The sequence below is a fragment of the Marmota flaviventris genome, chromosome 13 (genome assembly GCF_047511675.1).
Source record: "Marmota flaviventris isolate mMarFla1 chromosome 13, mMarFla1.hap1, whole genome shotgun sequence".
Classification (NCBI taxonomy): domain Eukaryota; kingdom Metazoa; phylum Chordata; class Mammalia; order Rodentia; family Sciuridae; genus Marmota; species Marmota flaviventris.
In genome coordinates this window covers 41,594,416-41,613,877 of record NC_092510.1, presented here as the reverse complement: position 1 = coordinate 41,613,877, position 19,462 = coordinate 41,594,416, and the positions used below count along the sequence as shown (strand labels likewise).

The following is a 19,462-nucleotide window of genomic DNA, read 5'->3' as shown; positions in this document are numbered from 1 at the left end:
CCAATGACTTAGAAAGCTGAGACAAGAGGATAGCAAGTTCAAGGTTAGCCTGGGCAATTTAGCAAGACTGTCTCAGAATAAAAAAGAAAAAAGGGCTGTGAATATAGTTCAGTAGTAGAGTTCCCCAGGGCTCAATCCCAGTGTCATAAAAAAGAAAAAAGGAAAGAAGGCAAAGAAAGATGACAACCATCACTTTAATAGGACACTCTGCACATGTATACATATGTTATCTCTTCAAACAACCCACTTTTATTACTAGGCCCATTTTACAAAGGAGGCCAATGAGGCCGAGTGAGCTTATAAAACTAAAGTTCCTGCAGCTAAAAAAGGAATAGAAAGCACAGCAGGAACATATTCACCTTGCCCTCCTATCTCCACCCTCTATTCACACATCTAGATGGTCATCTCATTCCTAGACCCCTCATCCACTAGGCACATTTGTGGAAAACATTTTAATAATGTTATCAACTCAAATCAAGTATTTTGGGTTTGAATAGTTTTTCAAATTTGATTTCTTTGATCTTGTGGTGGAGTTTGAAGCGCCAGGAGGCGGACATTGAAGTGAAGTACTCGCGGTAAACTCTTCCGGGCCTGAGGAACCTCACTGTGTAAGGGTAAAAGAAAATGAAGTTAAAGCGTAAAAGTTAAAGGGTAAAAGACCGGTGTTGTAAAATTTCTAAGCTGCAAGGTCTGAGTTAAAATGTAAAGGATTAGGTATTGTTAGGTTTCTATGCTACCTGCAAAACCTGAAATTTCTGTAGCTGTTGAGACAATGCTTGGAACTGCCCAGTAAATATTTCCCCTGACTATTTGGTTGTTTAATAAGGGCTCTGTGTGGTCGCAAGTAGGCATTGCAGGGCCTGGACCAATCAGTTTAAATGTAACCCCCTCCTTAGGAATGACCTATCACTCCAGCCTGACCTGTTCCCGCCAATGAATGAACCAATCATGTTTAGGAGTTGTTATTCAATTTTCCCGCGCCTCATGATGATTTGTTCTGATGTATACAAAGCCCTCCGCCCTCCCCAAAAAGTGTACTTAAGCAGTGCTCAGCCCCTGCTCGGGGCTCTGGGCTGCTTTCCCTTCTTGAGTGGGCACAGAGCCCCAGCATGCTGGTTCAATAAATCCCCTTTTGCCAATTGCATGAGTGGTCACTTGGTGGTCTCTTTCTCCGACGTTTCGCGGGAACCTTACAACTGAACTGCTGAGGAGACTGGCCTTGAACTTGTGATTCTCCTGTTTCTCCCAAACTGCTAGGATTACAGGTCATTTGTGAACCTCTACTGATCCCAGTCAAGGTGGAAATCTGGCTCTGGGCTGTGGACTGGATCTGGGTGGCCTCCATGTATCTCTCATTCCTCCTTGGACCAGCCAGTGTACATTCTGCTTATGAACATAACAAAAATATAAGAGGGGAGTGGAAACATGGTAGCTTCTGATGTCCTAGTCTCAAAAGCAGCATCCCATCATTTCTATCTCATTAACTAACTCAAGTGGCAGAATCTTATCTTCAATATAAAGAAATACAAGCTTCCAGACAATCATTTTGAGGATATTAGTAAATATGAGAGAATGAACAATGAGAAGAGACAGCCTGAGGAAGACAGACAAGAGAGTCTGAGAGGAATCTGGTGTAGGGCAATCTCATTGATGATCACCACTCTTTTTTTCTTGAAGTTCCTTCAATTATTCAGATGGGTGATTCTGTAATTCAGCTACAGAATTTGTGGCACTCTGTCAATATAGCTGTGTGGAAACTTCCCTTGAATTTTTCTCCTACACAGCTCAGGGTTATGAATGACTTCAAGTGAGCTCTGCAGAGGAAATGAAGAGGAAGCCATGTTCAGCTAGGGATAACAAGAAGCTTCCCTGTCCCAGGCCTGAAGCCTCTCTAGCACCTGCCAGATATCTGTCTTATGTGACCCAGGCATAGGGCAGGGGCTGGATTTTGGAAGTCCCATGTTTCACTAAAGGTGGAGACCTAGAGGTGGATTTCCAGTACCTTTTCTTGTGTTCTGGTTTGTCTTTGCTTTCTCCTCCTTCTTGCCTGTTTCCTCCTTCACTTCATGATTGGCAGACTTCAGTCCAACACTGAAGTAACAGCCTCATACGGACTATTTAGCCAACTCCCATATGAGTGTGCTCAAATTCTATAAATAATCACTTATTCTCTATCATTCTTAGTATTTTTGTTTCTGAAGGAAAACTCTTCAGTGATGCAGGATTAGTTCCAAATTTTCTTTTCTTTCTAAGGACAAATATATGAAGAGCACATGACTTGGCATAGAAAACTATACCTTATCTCTAAGAACCAAAAAATCACGTAGTTATTTATTTGAAAAGGCAAATTGGTGAAGGGAAGAAAAAGCAGACTATCTACAACAGGACTTGACAAAGGAAAGTCTACAAGTCTGACCCACTGTCTTTTAAATAAAGTTTTATTGGGACACAGACATACCCTTTGTTCACCTATTTTCTATGACTGATTTCATGCTCTAATGGCAGAGTTGTATAGTGCAAGAGAAACTGGATAACCCACAAAGTCTAAAATATATTATCTGGCTCTTTACAGAGAGATTTTTTTTTCCTATTCCTATTATAGACCTTAAAGAGAGAATTTTTTACCAGGTTTTATATTAAAATATTATTAGTTTCTATTTTAAGAAGTCTTATATTTTTAGAATTTCTCATGAAAAGTGTTTCAATAAAATGTTACGAAAAATTTGAGCCTTTATAAAATCTACTGATCTAGTTATAATGTAAGTTACCATATATTAATCATCTACTTTGTGCTAAACATGGTAAAATATAAATTATTTAAACTGCTCTATACTATAATTTTTTATAGATTAATAATCAAACACTTAAAAATCTATTAAACTTCCTAGTATAACACAAACAAAGTGACAGAACCAATCTCAAAATCCAAACTCTATTCTAAACTTTAACCTGACAGTCATCCCTATCAATACTTCCCTAATAACTAAAGTTCACCAGGCCAATACTTCAAACAAAAAAGAAATAATTAGTGTTTGATATAATGATATGCCCAAATTAAAAATGTGTCTTTTCATAGATATGAAATTACAAATGTCTTTGAAATGTTTTTACAGAGAAAATAAAAATATAATCAACAACCAGCTTTTGCAAAATGCAAGTTTAATAACAGCATCTTGAGTAAGACTCTTATTTAGCTGAATTCAACCTTTCCTGTTCATATATAATTTGAACAAGCTATAATTCTTTCAAGCTATTCAGACTTGTTACATGATTGTCCATTTTAGATATATTTGACACCTCATTTTTTAAAATGTTCTTGTAGCTATATTTTAGTTTTTTAAATCTCATAACAACCCCTTTAAATCCATTTTCAAACATTCTAATTAAAGGTACAATAAAAGAGTCAATCTGAATCTATGCTGCCAGATGACATAATAGCTTAAGCAATGATATGATGTATTTTGTACAATCCATCTCTGCCCTTCCCCAAGGTTAGAAAACGCTCAGTGTTGTGATGCGAAAGATTGACCTGTTCTGCTGTCATCATTATTTGAGTTTCTAAAATGTACTCTGTAAAATAAAATGTATTTCTCTTTTGTCCTTTAAAAAAAAATTGATTTCTTATACTTCCAGTTCTATGAAATCACAAGTTCAACCATCCCTGACTCGAATTAGCCTTTTAGAGTGGTTGAGAGAGAGAGGTGAGATCATCTATGGGCAAAATATTTTGAAAGCATCAAGCAATCTGCCATTCTGTGCTATCATTTTGTCATCATCTCTATTGAGAGTGTTCTCTCATACCCTCTGGGCTGTGTGAGGAACTATTCTGTGAAGCCCTGGAACAGAACCATATCATACAACATGTTTGGTGCAGTTTAAAAGTCAAAAAAGGTACCTGGGAAAAGTTCAACAAACAACATAGTCCCAACACTAATGAAAACCCATGTGAAAGAAAGACTCACCCAATATGAAGGACTCTCATTTCTATGAGCTCCCTCTGAGTCTTTTCCACCGCAACTTAGTGAGACCCTGTTTCTAAATAAACTACAAAATAGGGCTGGGGATGTGGCTCAGTGGTTGAGAACCCCTGAGTTCAATCCCTGGTACCAAAAAAACAAAAACAAAAACAAACAAACAAAAAACTTCAAAACACAAAAAAGAATAAGGAAGAGTATTTGAATCCCTGTTAATATCAGGACCTGTCAAAACAAACCTCATCATAACACACATAGGACATCAATAGTTACAGTGAAATTTGTAGGATAACTTCCAACTAAAATTCAGAACAGAGGTGAAGAGGGTTCTGGAACACAGGCCTCCTGTCCAGTGATCACCTCCTTTAGGCTGGCCAGCCACCTCCTGGTAAGGAGGGTGCATAGAATTCTCAAAGGTTGGGCCTAGTAATAAAAGTGGGTTCTTCAGAGATAACATATGTATACATGTGCAGAGTGTGCTATTTAAGTGATGTTGTCATCTTTCTTTGCCTTCTTTCCTTTTTTCTTTTTTATGGCACTGGAGATTTAGCCCTGGGGTACTCTACTACTATGTATATGTGTGTAGCATGCTTACATTTCTGAAATCTGCTCTTATTCACTCATAACGTCTTTGATTAAAAATTATCCTAAAAGTAATGCACGCTTATTGTTCAAAGCTTAAAAAATGCAGCCGGGCGCAGTGTTGCACGCTTGTAATCCCAGCGGCTTGGGAAGTTGAGACAGAAGAATTGCGAGTTCAAAGCCAGCTTCAGCAAATGTGAGACCCAGTCTCTAAATAAACTACAAAATAGGGCTGGGGATGTGGCTCAGTGGTTGAGTACCTCTAGATTCAACCCTTAGTACCAAAAAAAAAAAAAAAAAAAAAAAAGGGCATACATACAGAAAGGTATTTTACAAGGATGGCCATTACAGTGTCCTTCATAGAAGAAAAAAATCAGGAGGCTGAAGATGTAGCTCAGTAGGAAAGCACTTTACCTAGCCTGGATTCTGCAGAAACTGAAGGGAAAAAAGTTGGAAAACAATCTAAATACCTGATAAAGATTTCAAATGAAGTACAACAGATCTAAACTACTGGACCAAGTAACTACTCAGTCCACCAAAAATAGGTAAAAGACAGTAGAATGATTCTGACATAACTTTCCTATGAATACACCACAGTGAATCTCTGCATCATGTACAACCACAAGACTGGGATCCTAATTAGAATAAGATGTATTCCATGTTTGTATAAGTGTGTTCAAAAGATACTCTACTGTCATGTGTACTAAAAAGAACAAATTAAATAAATATTTTTAAAATGATATAGGTAAATATTTGTTAAGAGCAATAAAAAATCCATACTATATTAAGTAAAAGAACCAAGTTATAAAATAGAATGATCACATTTTTATAAAAACAATAAAAAGAAAATATGTTTGGAAAGATATAATTATTATAAGTTTCAATGATGAAAAAGTATGGCTTCTATGATTAAAAAAATATTTTAGTTTCTGAAGGCTCCAAGAAGCTTCCCACTGCCAGGCATGCCCTTGACCTTCCCTCCAGTTTGAACAGTGAAGGTAGTGGGTTTATAGCTGCACTTAGCCAAATCAGAGCACAGCACCAGCCCTGAGGCAGGTCACGTGGGTGCTCTACTTTCTCCTCAGCTAGACCCTCCCTCATTGTTATCATTGCTGGGTGGGGCAGGTTTTTGCTCCTTGCTTTTTATCACTTTCATTTTCTGACCTTATCAGAACCCTGGTCTTCTTGAGGCAAGAAGTGAAAATGGGAAACTGATGTTTCTAGGGCTTATCATAAAAATGTGGTGGTTATGGAAAGGCAATTCTTAGAATCTGCCAGATCCCAGTTTATGCTACAGTGTGTTTTAAAGTCATTGGCATTTGCAGAGACTCGTATTGCTTTTAAATTCCCCTGCGACAGCCTGCAGTGAAGTGCAAAGTCACTGAGCTGCCTGGTGCCAGAAAGGTGACATTTCTACCATTCCATTTCTACTAAGACCTTTAAACTGGTATTAGTCTAAGACAATGGGGTGGTGGCTCTCTCACTGAGGACTGAGTTTCTCACTACCATAAGGATACTTCCACTGTCCCAGGATCTGGGATTTTTAACTCAGAGCAAAAATTGGCTCAAAAGAAGTTTTCTCAGAATCGCTGTGCTACCAGAAACAGATGTTTGAGTCTCTTTCTCTTCTAGACAAAACTCTTCTTTACTGACTCATATTTAAGAAAGCTAATCAGATTTTGGCTTTCCCCTACTGCATTTCATTGAATTGTCACACAATATCTTGGGGGAGGGAGGGATGAGGCCCTGGAATGTCACACTTTAGAGGGCCTGAGCCCCTCCCATGGCCCCAAATAAGGAAACACCCTTAATAATGAGAACTTGCTTTGGTCAGTCTGTGCCCTGAAAAAGTTAAAGATGTGGGCTCTAATGATTAATCACTCCTTGATTATAATACAAGAAGTTGGCTTTAGGTGTCAAAGTTAAGTATGAAATAAAAAGTCTGTTTTTTTGTTTGTTTGTTTGTTTTTTAACTAACTCTACATTTTTAAAGGATTGGTGATTGGCCTGTGTCTCTGTGGGCAATCCCTGAACATTTGGTCACTTCTGATAAGGGTAAGAATGACATCCAACCCATAAAAAAGAGAGGTACCAGGGTCTTTCTCCCCAGAATGGCCACAGAGTAGAAGATGCAGTGTTCCTCCCCTGCCACTGCTATTGCTCCTACTGAGATCCTTTGACCTGGGCTGCTTTTCTGCTAGGCAGACCAGGAAGGACCTTCATCCTTTCTCCAAGGTCAGCATGAGCTCTGTGGCTTTGTGGAGAGGAGAATGGTTGGCTGCTCACTGGCTCAGCACCTCCCCCCACCTTCTCTCATAAGGTCTCAGAGCCTGTTCTATGTGCTTGAGGCTCCCAACTGTCCACTTCCGTGGGGAAAGAACTTGTTTTTAGTGCCCTCTCAGGAACTAGACAAATAGACTTTTAATCAAACTGACATAAGTGGCTCCCGCTTCCTCCTCATTAAAAGTTATTCTGAAAATAAGGAGTGAAAATGGAAAACGGATTTTACCAAAAGTAAAAATCAGCAAGTATGATTTTGAAAACTCCACCATATACCTTGAGTAGAAAAATGCTAGAATCTGTTTCCCCAAAGCAGAACCCAAGCACCTGAGCAGCAATTGGCAAAGACATGGGGCAGGGCCTGAGCCCCTGTTTAATAAGGTTTATTCCCAGTACCCCTGGGAACTGGGCATTTGAAATACAAATTGAATTGAGAAACTAAAAAATGACATTTCTTGCTTCTTAAGTTGGTGCCTGACACAGCCTTCATATATTCCACCATATATTTTGAGTAGAAAAATGCTAGAATCTGTTTCCCCAAATCCAGCACAGCCTAAGGACAACGATGACATCCTGGGAAAACGCTATTAAGTTATTAACCCATTTTTTTCCTTCCCCAATGCTTTGCTTTTTGGATTTTACACACACACACACACACACACACACACACAGCCATTGTGTATTTGTTGCCTCGCAGGAAATGCAAAATCATATTGACAGAAAGCACAGCTTTTTACTAAGCCAGGGTTTTGGTTTGGTTTGTGCTGCTATCATAGGATACCACAGACTATAATTATGGTGGCCATAAATTTATTGGCTCACAGTTCTGAGCTTAAGTCCATTACTGAGGTGCTGCCATCTGGTGAGGGCCTTCTTGCTCTGTCATCAGGGTGGCAGAATACTAGGGGTAAGAGAGGGTGTGAAAACAAGTGGGGGGAGAGAGAAGGCACCAAATTCTCCCTCTGACAAAGAACTCACTCCTGTGGTAAAGGCATTAATTCATTCATGAGAGTGAAGCCTTAAATGTTTAAGTACTGCTTAACAGTTCTACCTCTTAATACTATTATAATAACAATTAAATTCCAGCTGAAGTTTTGTTGTTTCTTTGAGATAGGATCTCATTTTGTTGCCCAGGCTAGTCTCCAACTCCTGGGCTCAAGAGATCCTCCTGCTTCAGTCTTCAAAGTAACTGGGACTACAGAAGTGTACCACCTCAACTGGCTTTAATGTAAGTTTAGAAAGGGACAAACATTCAACCATAGCAGGAGCCAACTAGAAAAAGATTCCCTGACCCAAAACAGGTGTGAGTGCGAGGAGGGGAGTGTGAATGACAGAAGGGAAGTGGGTTGATTCTAGACAGGGACCTGGGCAAAACCTCTAAGAGGGGACCACCATGGAGGTAGTTCAGGTGCATTCAATAATTCCCCAGAGGCACAAGAAAGCAGGACTCCTGGGTCCCACCGCATGGCAGACAAGGAGTAGAAATACTGAAGGTGTCAGGAAGGCAAGAACCCAAGCACCTGAGCAGCAATTGGCAAAGACATGGTGGCAGGGCCTGAGCCCCTGTTTAATAAGGTTTATTCCCAGTACCTCTGGGAACTGGGCATTTGAGATAGAAATTGAATTGAGAAACTAAAAAATGATATTTCTTGCTTCTTAAGTTGGTGCCTGACATGGCCTTCATCACACTGTCTGTCCTCTCTGCATGATTCCATCCTAGGATTGCTCACAGCCCTGCATAAGGAGGGAATGCAATACCGTTCAGTGTTATGTGGGATTCCCATGTCCTGATATTAGGATGTTCCCTTCCTGTTGCATGTGCCAAGCAAAATCAGTGCCTCAGGTAAACTGGTTTTCTATTCCTCTTACCTAACATCTCAAGTTTAGAGCCCCTCATTCTCCTTCCCCTAGGGCAGAGGCTAGTGCCACACATATAACAGCCTTGAATCGGAACATGAAGAAGACCTTCACTTTGGGGACATTGCTCATGGCTCTTTGCTCATGGACATTTGCCTGCATCCATGCACACAGAAAGCTACCACCATTAATATTATCCCAGAAGTCGAAAGTGTCTATATTAACATTTTTTTTTTTAAATTGTGGACCAGCTGGGTGCAGTGGCTCATGCCTATAATCCCAGTGACTCAGAAGGCTGAGGCAGGAGGATCATAGCTTTGAGGCCATCCTGGGCAACTTAGTGAGATCCTGTCTCAAAACAAAAAAATTAAAAAGGGCCAGGGCTATGGTAGAGTACCTCTGAGTTTAAACCCAGGTATAACCAAGAAAAGAAAGAAAGAAAGAGAGAGAGAGAGAGAGAGAAATGAACGAACAGATGAATGGACAAACTATCTTTGCCAAGGAGAGAATTCTATTTAGTCCTCTTCAGGACAGAAAATAATCCTATTTCAAAGGCACTTCCATTTTACTAGTAAGGAAAAGGAAAGGAAGAAGCAAAATGGAAAAAGCACAGAGAGAAGATATGGCTGAGAGTCAGAGGTAGTAGATTTAAGTTTCAGTTGTGCTTTTTTGCCAGATTCTATATTTTCCAGGAGCTCTAGAATATCCTATCTGGATCCTCTCTCTCTCTGCATGGCCAAATCTTGCTCATCTATATATGGTTGGTTCAATATAATCTAACCATCCTGTGAGCTCCTAAAGTGCTCTATCTGTCCTTCTCTTTGGTACTTTTCAGCATTGGGACTTTTAATATAATCACATTTGTGCCTAGATGGGACCTCATCTCTCACCATTCTTCCCCTAATCTGAGCTGCAGGCACTGGCTTTGAATACACACTTTCTTGCCTCCAGGATATACTCATTGAACAACCCAAAGTCACCTTCTATGCTAAAATTATTCTGACAAGTAGATGCTCCAATGAGAGCACTTATCCTGCAGTGAACTCTTTACACATCACTTCTCCTCTGGGCTGTACCTGCTGCCACAGCAAAGCTTTATGTTGGGTCCTGCTGTATCCTGGGCACCCAAAACAGTCCAGGATGTAGGAGGTGCTAAACATCTGTCTGTTGACTATTAGCTGTCCTTTCTGGACCCTGAGTTCCTAGAAAATAGGGACTGTGTCTTCTAGCCTTTTTAGACCTTTCTTACCACATACATCATGGTACATGCTGTAGGCCTAGGTGCTCAGTAAATGCTGGTAAATGAATGAATGTCTTTTAAAATGGGCAGATCCCTTAGGCATCTCAGTCTATTCTACAAATAACAGGGGAGGATATGCCAAATGCCAAATATTTTCTAGATCTCCACTCTACTCTTGACCATCTGCTCAGTGCTCAGGAAGTTGACCTTTATCAGTCTGCACCAACAGGCTTTTATGCTCTCTGGTTGGATTCAGTCAATAGGAGGCACCAGTAGATTACCAGGGAGGGAGAAGAGTGAAGTCTAGGAATAGTTGATCTTCATCATTTGTGGATTCTGTATTTGTGAATTTGCCCACTTATTAAAATTTTAGTAATCCTAAAATCAGTGCTACTCAGGGTGCTTTGCGGATGGACATGCACATAGCCCTGAAAAATTGGAGTCATCTAATGGGCATGTTCCCAGCTGAGACTGAACAGCCAACACTCTGCTTTCTTGTTTAAGCTCTCATTTTGCAAAGAATTACTCTAAGATCTACTTACTGCCACATTTTGTGCTTTTCATTGGTGATTTTAACGTTTAAAATGGCCCCCAAGGGTAGTACTGGTTTCTGAAGTGCTGTCCAGAGTTTCTAAATCCAAGAGGGCCATGGTGTGCCCACATAGAAGATATGTGTGTTAGATAAACTACATTTAGGCATGCATTATAGTGTGGGGGACAGGAACTCAAAGTTAGTTACTTGATAATATATATCAAAGAATCTTAAAGCATAAAAACATATGAAACAAAAGTTATATATTGATAGGTTATATATCAATGAGGCCAGAAAATCACAGGAATCTAATCATGTGTTTCCCATAAGACAATGTTTCAGTATTCAATAATTCAGTGTTTACAATGACTTGATAAAACACAACTACTGTAAAGAATGAGAATTAACTGTACTTATTGCCCAGGAATATTCTATATAATAAGTCGACATGAGCTTACCTCCATCCAGCCACCAAAAGCCATCAACTCCTATTGTGCTGCTTCTCTGGAACTACAGCTATCATCTTGGTATTCTTGTAATCTGCTCCATCTTGAGTCCCTGTAGGCCCAGAGGTGATAATAGGCTCCTACTGTTGCTAGCCCCAAATGATTCATCATCTCTTGCTGGTTTCCCTGCATTCTGCCCACACCTTTGTAAACAGTCCCTTTATTGAGACTCCTTTCTTACCCCCTCTAAAAAGGCACCATCTGTTTCCAGCCAGAATCCTAACTAACATAGTTTATGGAAAACTTCAGCTGTGTTCTTTCTAGCACCTACACAACAGACATAAGCATGGTCTCCTCTCTTCCCACCCATTCCCAGTGAAACTTCATCACTACAGCTCCTTGCTCCCATCACTACACTCCTGTTCCCCTGGAGGATGAACAGTGGTAACCCTAGGATTGAGCTTCTTGATTAGGGCCCCTGATCAGCAGTAGGGTCACCTCTTAAGAGCCTATTAAAATGCAAATTGCTGGTCATCCTAGTTTACTAAATCTGAATCTCTGAATTGTCTCTTTCATAAGCTTTTCTAGTGATTCCTATGCACCCTCAGGTTTGAGGCCACTTTTTGAAGTACTGGTGGGTATGGGATTGGGAAGGTGGGCATGGGGCAGTGTTCAGGACCCTTTCCAGGGCCTCTAACTCCCACCTGCTGAATTCCCATTTTAATTCTCCTGGCCTTTGTTCCTCTAGGCTGAGCCACACCTGGGAACACATACAATGTGGAGCACAGAATCCTTTGCACCCAATCTAGGTGAAGCGTTTCTTAACCAGTGGAGCATGGTACCTTCTAGAATACACATGGCTATTCTGGAAGCTCAACACTAAAATGCCAGGCTTCTGTAAGCTCAGCCACAGGGCAAGAGGAAATCTAACAGCCCCCAAATCTAACTGCTTCCTTGGGTTTTCACTTCTCTGTGGAACTGCCATGTATGTAATGATATTAACATCCATATGGATGCCTTTTCCCCTGTTAATTTGTCTTCTATCAGTTTAATTGTTAGGTCCCAGTCCAGTGAACCTGAGAGAGTAGAGAAAAAGGATATTTTCTCCCTACCGCAGTGGGAAGAACTGTTATAGACCTGGGGTCTTCCCAGAAACCAAAGCAGCATGAAAACCATTCATTCTTCAAATCCTAATTCTTGTGATCAAGTCAGAAAGACTTTAGACATGTTGCTTAGAGTAACAGGCATGAGTTTACTGAAGGGATAGGACAGGGAAAGGGGATACTCTCAAGGGAGAGAGTGAGTCCTTTCAGAGAGAAGAGGGATGGCATGCCCTTCCTGCATTCCAGTTTTATCGGGGATACCAGAGAAGTTTCCCACCCAAGTTTACCTCTTTTTTTTTTTTTTTTTTTTTTTTTTTTTTTTTTAATTTTTTATTGTTGGCTGTTCAAAACAATACATAGTTCTTGATATATCATATTTCACAATTTGATTCAAGTGGGTTATGAGCTCCCATTTTTACCCCATATACAGATTGCAGAATCACGTCAGTTACACATCCATTGATTTACATATTGCCATACTAGTGTCTGTTGTATTCTGCTGTCTTTCCTATCCTCTACTATCCCCCCTCCCCTCCCCTCCCCTCCCCTCTTCTCTCTCTGCCCCCTTTACTGACATTCGTTTGTCCCCCTTGTATTATTTTTCCCCTTCCCCTCACTTCCTCTTGTATGTACTTTTGTATACCTCTGAGGGTCTCCTTCCATTTCCATGCATTTTCCCTTCTCTCTCCCTTTCCCTCCCACCTCTCATCCCTGTTTAATGTTAATCTTCTTCTCATGCTCTTCGACCCTACTCTGTTCTTAGCTACTCTCCTTATATCAAAGAAGACATTTGACATTTGTTTTTTAGGGATTGGCTAGCTTCACTTAGCATAATCTGCTCTAATGCCATCCATTTCCCTGTAAATTCTATGATTTTGTCATTTTTTAATGCAGAGTAATACTCCATTGTGTATAAATGCCACATTTTTTTTATCCATTCATCCATTGAAGGGCATCTAGGTTGGTTCCACAGTCTAGCTATTGTGAATTGTGCTGCTATGAACATCGATGTAGCAGTGTCCCTGTAGCATGCTCTTTTTAGGTCTTTAGGGAATAGACCGAGAAGGGGAATAGCTGGGTCAAATGGTGGCTCCATTCCCAGCTTTCCAAGAAATCTCCATACTGCTTTCCAAATTGGCTGCACCAATTTGCAGTCCCACCAGCAATGTACAAGTGTACCCTTTTCCCCACATCCTCGCCAGCACTTGTTGTTGTTTGACTTCATAATGGCTGCCAATCTAACTGGAGTGAGATGGTATCTTAGGGTGGTTTTGATTTGCATTTCTCTGACTGCTAGAGATGGTGAGCATTTTTTCATGTACTTGTTGATTGACTGTATGTCCTCCTCTGAGAAGTGTCTGTTCAGGTCCTTGGCCCATTTGTTGATTGGGTTGTTTGTTCTCTTATTGTCTAATTTTTTGAGCTCTTTGTATACTCTGGATATTAGGGCTCTATCTGAAGTGTGAGGAGTAAAGATTTGTTCCCAGGATGTAGGCTCTCTATTTACCTCTCTTATTGTATCTTTTGCTGAGAAAAAACTTTTTAGTTTGAGTAAGTCCCATTTGTTGATTCTAGTTATTAACTTTTGTGCTATGGGTGTCCTATTGAGGAATTTGGAGCCCGACCCCACCGACTGTAGATCGTAGCCAACTTTTTCTTCTATCAGACGGCGCGTCTCTGATTTGATATCAAGCTCCTTGATCCATTTTGAATTCACTTTTGTGCATGGCGAGAGAAAGGGATTCAGTTTCATTTTGTTGCATATGGATTTCCAGTTTTCCCAGCACCATTTGTTGAAGATGCTATCCTTCCTCCAATGCATGCTTTTAGACCCTTTATCAAATATAAGATAGTTGTAGTTTTGTGGATTGGTTTCTGTGTCCTCTATTCTGTACCATTGGTCCACCCGCCTGTTTTGGTACCAGTACCATGCTGTTTTTGTTACTATTGCTCTGTAATATAGTTTGAAGTCTGGTATCGCTATACCGCCTGATTCACACTTCCTGCTTAGCATTGTTTTTGCTATTCTGGGTCTTTTATTTTTCCATATGAATTTCATGATTGCTTTCTCTATTTCTACAAGAAATGCCGTTGGGATTTTGATTGGCATTGCATTAAACCTATAGAGAACTTTTGGTAATATCGCCATTTTGATGATGTTAGTTCTGCCTATCCATGAACAGGGTATATTTTTCCATCTTCTAAGATCTTCTTCTATTTCTCTCTTTAGGGTTCTGTAGTTTTCATTGTATAAGTCTTTCACCTCTTTTGTTAGGTTGATTCCCAAGTATTTTATTTTTTTTGAAGATATTGTGAATGGAGTGGTTGTCCTCATTTCCATTTCAGAGGATTTGTCGCTGATATACAGGAATGCCTTTGATTTATGCGTGTTGATTTTATATCCTGCCACTTTGCTGAATTCATTTATTAGCTCTAATAGTTTCTTTGTAGACCCTTTTGGGTCTGCTAGGTATAGAATCATGTCATCTGCAAATAGTGATAATTTAAGTTCTTCTTTTCCTATTTTGATGCCTTTAATTTCTTTCGTCTGTCTAATTGCTCTGGCCAGTGTTTCGAGAACTATGTTGAACAGAAGTGGTGAGAGAGGGCATCCCTGTCTTGTTCCAGATTTTAGAGGGAATGCCTTCAATTTTTCTCCATTCAGAATGATGCTAGCCTGAGGCTTAGCATAGATTGCTTTTACAATATTGAGGTATGTTCCTGTTATCCCTAGTTTTTCTAGAGTTTTGAACATAAAGGGATGCTGTACTTTGTCGAATGCTTTTTCCGCATCTATCGAGATGATCATATGGTTCTTATTTTTAAGTCTATTGATGTGGTGAATAACATTTATTGATTTCCTTATATTGAACCAGCCTTGCATCCCAGGGATGAATCCTACTTGATCATGGTGCACAATTTTTTTGATGTGCCTTTGTATCCGAGTGGCCAGAATTTTATTGAGGATTTTTGCATCTAGGTTCATTAGAGATATTGGTCTGTAGTTTTCTTTCTTTGAAGTGTCTTTGTCTGGTTTAGGTATCAGGGTGATGTTGGCCTCGTAGAATGAATTTGGAAGTTCTCCCTCTTTTTCTATTTCCCGAAGTAGCTTGAAAAGTATTGGTATTAGTTCCTCTTTAAAGGTTTTGTAAAACTCTGCTGTATACCCATCCGGTCCTGGGCTTTTCTTAGTTGGTAGTCTTTTGATGGTTTCTTCTATTTCTTCAATTGATATTGGTCTGTTTAGGTTGTCTATATCCTCCTGACTCAATCTGGGCAGATCATATGACTTAAGAAATTTATCTATGCCTTCACTATCTTCTAATTTATTGGAGTATAAGGATTCAAAATAATTTTTGATTATCTTCTGTATTTCTGAAGTGTCTGTTGTGATATTGCCTCTTTCATCCCGTATGTTAGTGATTTGAGTTCTCTCTCTTCTTCTCTTCGCTAGCATGGCTAAGGGTCTGTCGATTTTGTTTATTTTTTCAAAGAACCAACTTTTAGTTTTGTCAATTTTTTCAATTGTTTCTTTTGTTTCGATTTCATTGATTTCAGCTCTGATTTTAATTATTTCTTGCCTTCTACTTCTTTTGCTGTTGTTTTGCTCTTCTTTTTCTAGGATTTTGAGATGAAGTATGAGATCATTTATTTGTTGGTTTTTTCTTTTTTTAAGGAATGAACTCCAAGCAATGAATTTTCCTCTTAGAACTGCTTTCAATGTGTCCCATAGATTCCGATATGTTGTGTCTGTGTTTTCATTAATCTCTAAGAATTTTTTAATTTCCTCCTTGATGTCTTCTATAACCCATTGATCATTCAGTAACCTATTGTTCATTCTCCAAGTGATATATTCTTTTTCCTTCCTTCTTTTATCGTTGATTTTCAGTTCCATTCCATTATGATCAGATAGGATGCATGGTATTATCTCTACTCCTTTGTATTGTCTAAGAGTTTCCCTGTGACATAATATATGATCTATTTTTGAGAAGGATCCATGTGCTGCTGAGAAAAAAGTGTAACTGTTTGATGTTGGGTGGTATATTCTATATATGTCAATTAAATCTAGGTTATTAATTGTGTTATTGAGTTCTATAGTTTCCTTATTCAACTTTTGTTTGGAAGATCTGTCCAGTGGTGAGAGAGGTGTGTTGAAGTCTCCCATGATTATTGTATGGTGGTCTATTAGACTCTTGAACTTGATAAGAGTTTGTTTGATGAACATAGCTGCACCATTGTTTGGGGCATATATATTTATGATTGTTATGTCTTGTTGGTGTATGGTTCCCTTGAGCAGTATGTAGTGTCCCTCTTTATCCCTTTTGATTAACTTTGGCTTAAAATCTATTTTATTTGATATGAGTATGGATACTCCTGCTTGTTTCCGAAGTCCATATGAGTGATATGATTTTTCCCAACCTTTCACCTTCAGCCTATGTATGTCTTTTCCTATCAAATGCGTCTCCTGTAGGCAGCATATTGTTGGGTCTTGTTTTGTGATCCATTCTACTAGCCTGTGTCTCTTAATTGGTGAGTTTAAGCCATTAACATTTAGGGTTATTATTGAGATATGGGTTGTTCTTCCAGCCATATTTGTTTATTTCTGTTACTAAACATGGTTTGTTTTCCACTTTGATTATTTTCCCCCCTTTAGTGTCCTACCTCCCACTGTTGGTTTTCATTGTTATTTTCCATTTCCTCTTCCTGTAATGTTTTGCCAAGGATGTTTTGAAGAGATGGTTTTCTAGCTGCAAATTCTTTTAACTTTTGTTTATCGTGGAAGGTTTTAATTTCATCTTCCATCCTGAAGCTTAATTTCGCTGGAAACACAATTCTTGGTTGGAACCCATTTTCTTTCAGTGTTTGAAATATGTTATTCCAGGATCTTCTAGCTTTCAGAGTCTGTGTTGAAAGATCAGCTGTTATCCTGATTGGCTTACCCCTAAATGTGATCTGCTTCCTTTCTCTTGTAGCTTTTAAAATTCTCTCCTTGTTCTGTATGTTGGGCATCTTCATTATAATGTGTCTAGGTGTGGGTCTCTTATGATTTTGCACATTCGGCGTCCTGTAGGCTTCTAGGATTTGGGGTTCTGTCTCATTCTTCAAATCTGGGAAGTTTTCTCGAATTATTTCATTGAATAGATTGCTCATTCCTTTGGTTTGAAACTCTGTTCCTTCCTGTATCCCAATGACTCTTAAATTTGGTCTCTTGATGTTATCCCATATTTCTTGGATGTTCTGCTCATGGTTTCTTAACAGTCTTGCTGAGCTGTCTATGTTCTTTTCAAGTTGATATACTTTATCTTCATTGTCTGATGTTCTGTCTTCTAAGTGTTCTACTCTGCTGGTAGTATTCTCAATTGAGTTTTTAAGTTGGCTTATTGCTTCCTGCATTTCTAGGATTTCTGTTTGTTTGTTTTTTATAACCTCTATTTCCCTGTATAGTTGATCTTTTGCTTCTTGGATTTGTTTATGTAATTCATTGTTGAAGTGATCTTTCATTGTCTGATTTTGCTGTCTGATGTCTTCCTTGAGACTCCAGATCATCTGAAGCATGTATATCCTGAATTCTTTATCTGACATTCCATCAGCTGCAGCTATTACCTCTTCTAAAGTTGAGTTGACCTGCAATGCTTGTGGTCCTTTCTTTCCTTGTCTCTTCATACTGTTCGCGTTCCTTTCTTCTTGGTGAAACTGTTGTGCTATTGAATTTTCCCCCTATATATTTATATTGGTCTTGTATAGTTGCAAAGTCTCCCTCGCAGGCATGGGCGGCGGCTCTGCCCCTCCGCCAATTGGGGCAATGTGCCTACCACGCCGGCAGGCCGCTGGGCCTGCTCTGCCAGTCGGTAGCAGGTCCGCCGCCCTTGCAGGCGCGGGCGGCGGCTCTGTCCCTCTGCGGGCCGCTAGGCTTGTTCTGTCGGTGGTCGCAGTTCTGCCTACTTTGCAGGCGCAGGCAGCGGCACTGCCCCTCTGCAGGCCTCTGGGGCTGTACTGCCAGTGGGTCGCAGGTCCGCCTACTTTGCAGGCGTGTGGGGGGGGGCGGCTCTACCCTTCCTCAGGCCACTGGGCCTGTTCTGTCTCTCGGTTGCAGGTCTGACCTGTTCTGATGGTGGTCTCAGTTCCGACTACCTTGCAGGCGCGGGGGGGAGGGGGCGGCTCTGCCTCCCAGCAGGCCGCTGCTCCTCTTCTGCCGGTGGGTCGCAGGCCCGCCTACCTTGCAGGAGTGATTGGAAGCTCTGTCCCGCCGCGGGCCACTGGGCCTTTTCTGTCGGTGGTCACCCTTCCCCTACCTGGCAGGCGAGGGGGGTGGGGGGCGGCTCTGCCCCTCAGCAGGCCGCTGGGCCTGCTCTGTGTTTGGTCCCAGTTCCCTCTACTATGCCGGCGCAGGGGGAGGGGGCGGCTCAGCCTCTCAGCAGGCGGCTGCTCCTCTTCTGCCAGTGGGTCGCAGGCCCGCCTACCTTGCAGGAGTGATTGGAAGCTCTGTCCCGCCCTGGGCCACTGGGCCTTTTCTGTCGGTGGTCACCCTTCCCCTACCTGGCAGGCGAGGGGGGTGGGGGGCGGCTCTGCCCCTCAGCAGGCCGCTGGGCCTGCTCTGTCTTTGGTCCCAGTTCCCTCTACTATGCTGGCGCAGGGGGAGGGGGCGGCTCAGCCTCTCAGCAGGCGGCTGCTCCTCTTCTGCCAGTGGGTCGCAGGCCCGCCTACCTTGCAGGAGTGATTGGAAGCTCTGTCCCGACGCGGGCCACTGGGCCTTTTCTGTCGGTGGTCACCCTTCCCCTACCTGGCAGGCGAGGGGGGTGGGTGGCGGCTCTGCCCCTCAGCAGGCCGCTGGGCCTGCTCTGTCTTTGGTCCCAGTTCCCTCTACTATGCCGGCACAGGGGGAGGGGGCGGCTCAGCCTCTCAGCAGGCGACTGCTCCTCTTCTGCCGGTGGGTCGCAGGCCCGCCTACCTTGCAGGAGTGATTGGAAGCTCTGTCCCGCCCTGGGCCACTGGGCCTTTTCTGTCGGTGGTCACCCTTCCCCTACCTGGCAGGCGAGGGGGGTGGGGGGCGGCTCTGCCCCTCAGCAGGCCGCTGGGCCTGCTCTGTCTTTGGTCCCAGTTCCCTCTACTATGCCGGCGCAGGGGGAGGGGGCGGCTCAGCCTCTCAGCAGGCGACTGCTCCTCTTCTGCCGGTGGGTCGCAGGCCCGCCTACCTTGCAGGAGTGATTGGAAGCTCTGTCCCGCCCTGGGCCACTGGGCCTTTTCTGTTGGTGGTCCCCTTTCCCCTACCTGGCAGGCGAGGGGGGTGGGGGGCGGCTCTGCCCCTCAGCAGGCTGCTGGGCCTGCTCTGTCTTTGGTCCCAGTTCCCTCTACTATGCCGGCGCAGGGGGAGGGGGCGGCTCAGCCTCTCAGCAGGCGACTGCTCCTCTTCTGCCGGTGGGTCGCAGGCCCGCCTACCTTGCAGGAGT

General features: G+C 41.9%; 1 long non-coding RNA gene across 2 annotated transcripts in view; it reads right to left on the bottom strand.

Annotated features, from left to right (window-relative positions):
- Window positions 1-206: 206 nt before the first annotated feature.
- The window catches only part of LOC114098839 (uncharacterized), a 36,099-nt gene continuing 16,843 nt past the window's right edge, over window positions 207-19,462 (bottom strand). The window contains exons 3-4 of one of the 2 annotated variants that reach the window (XR_003583802.2): window positions 10,924-11,023; window positions 207-604 (exon numbers count right to left, since the gene is read on the bottom strand). This is a non-coding gene — a long non-coding RNA (uncharacterized lncRNA). The remainder of the gene's footprint in view (window positions 605-10,923; window positions 11,024-19,462) is intronic. The other variant, XR_011704041.1, reaches the window with a different exon arrangement.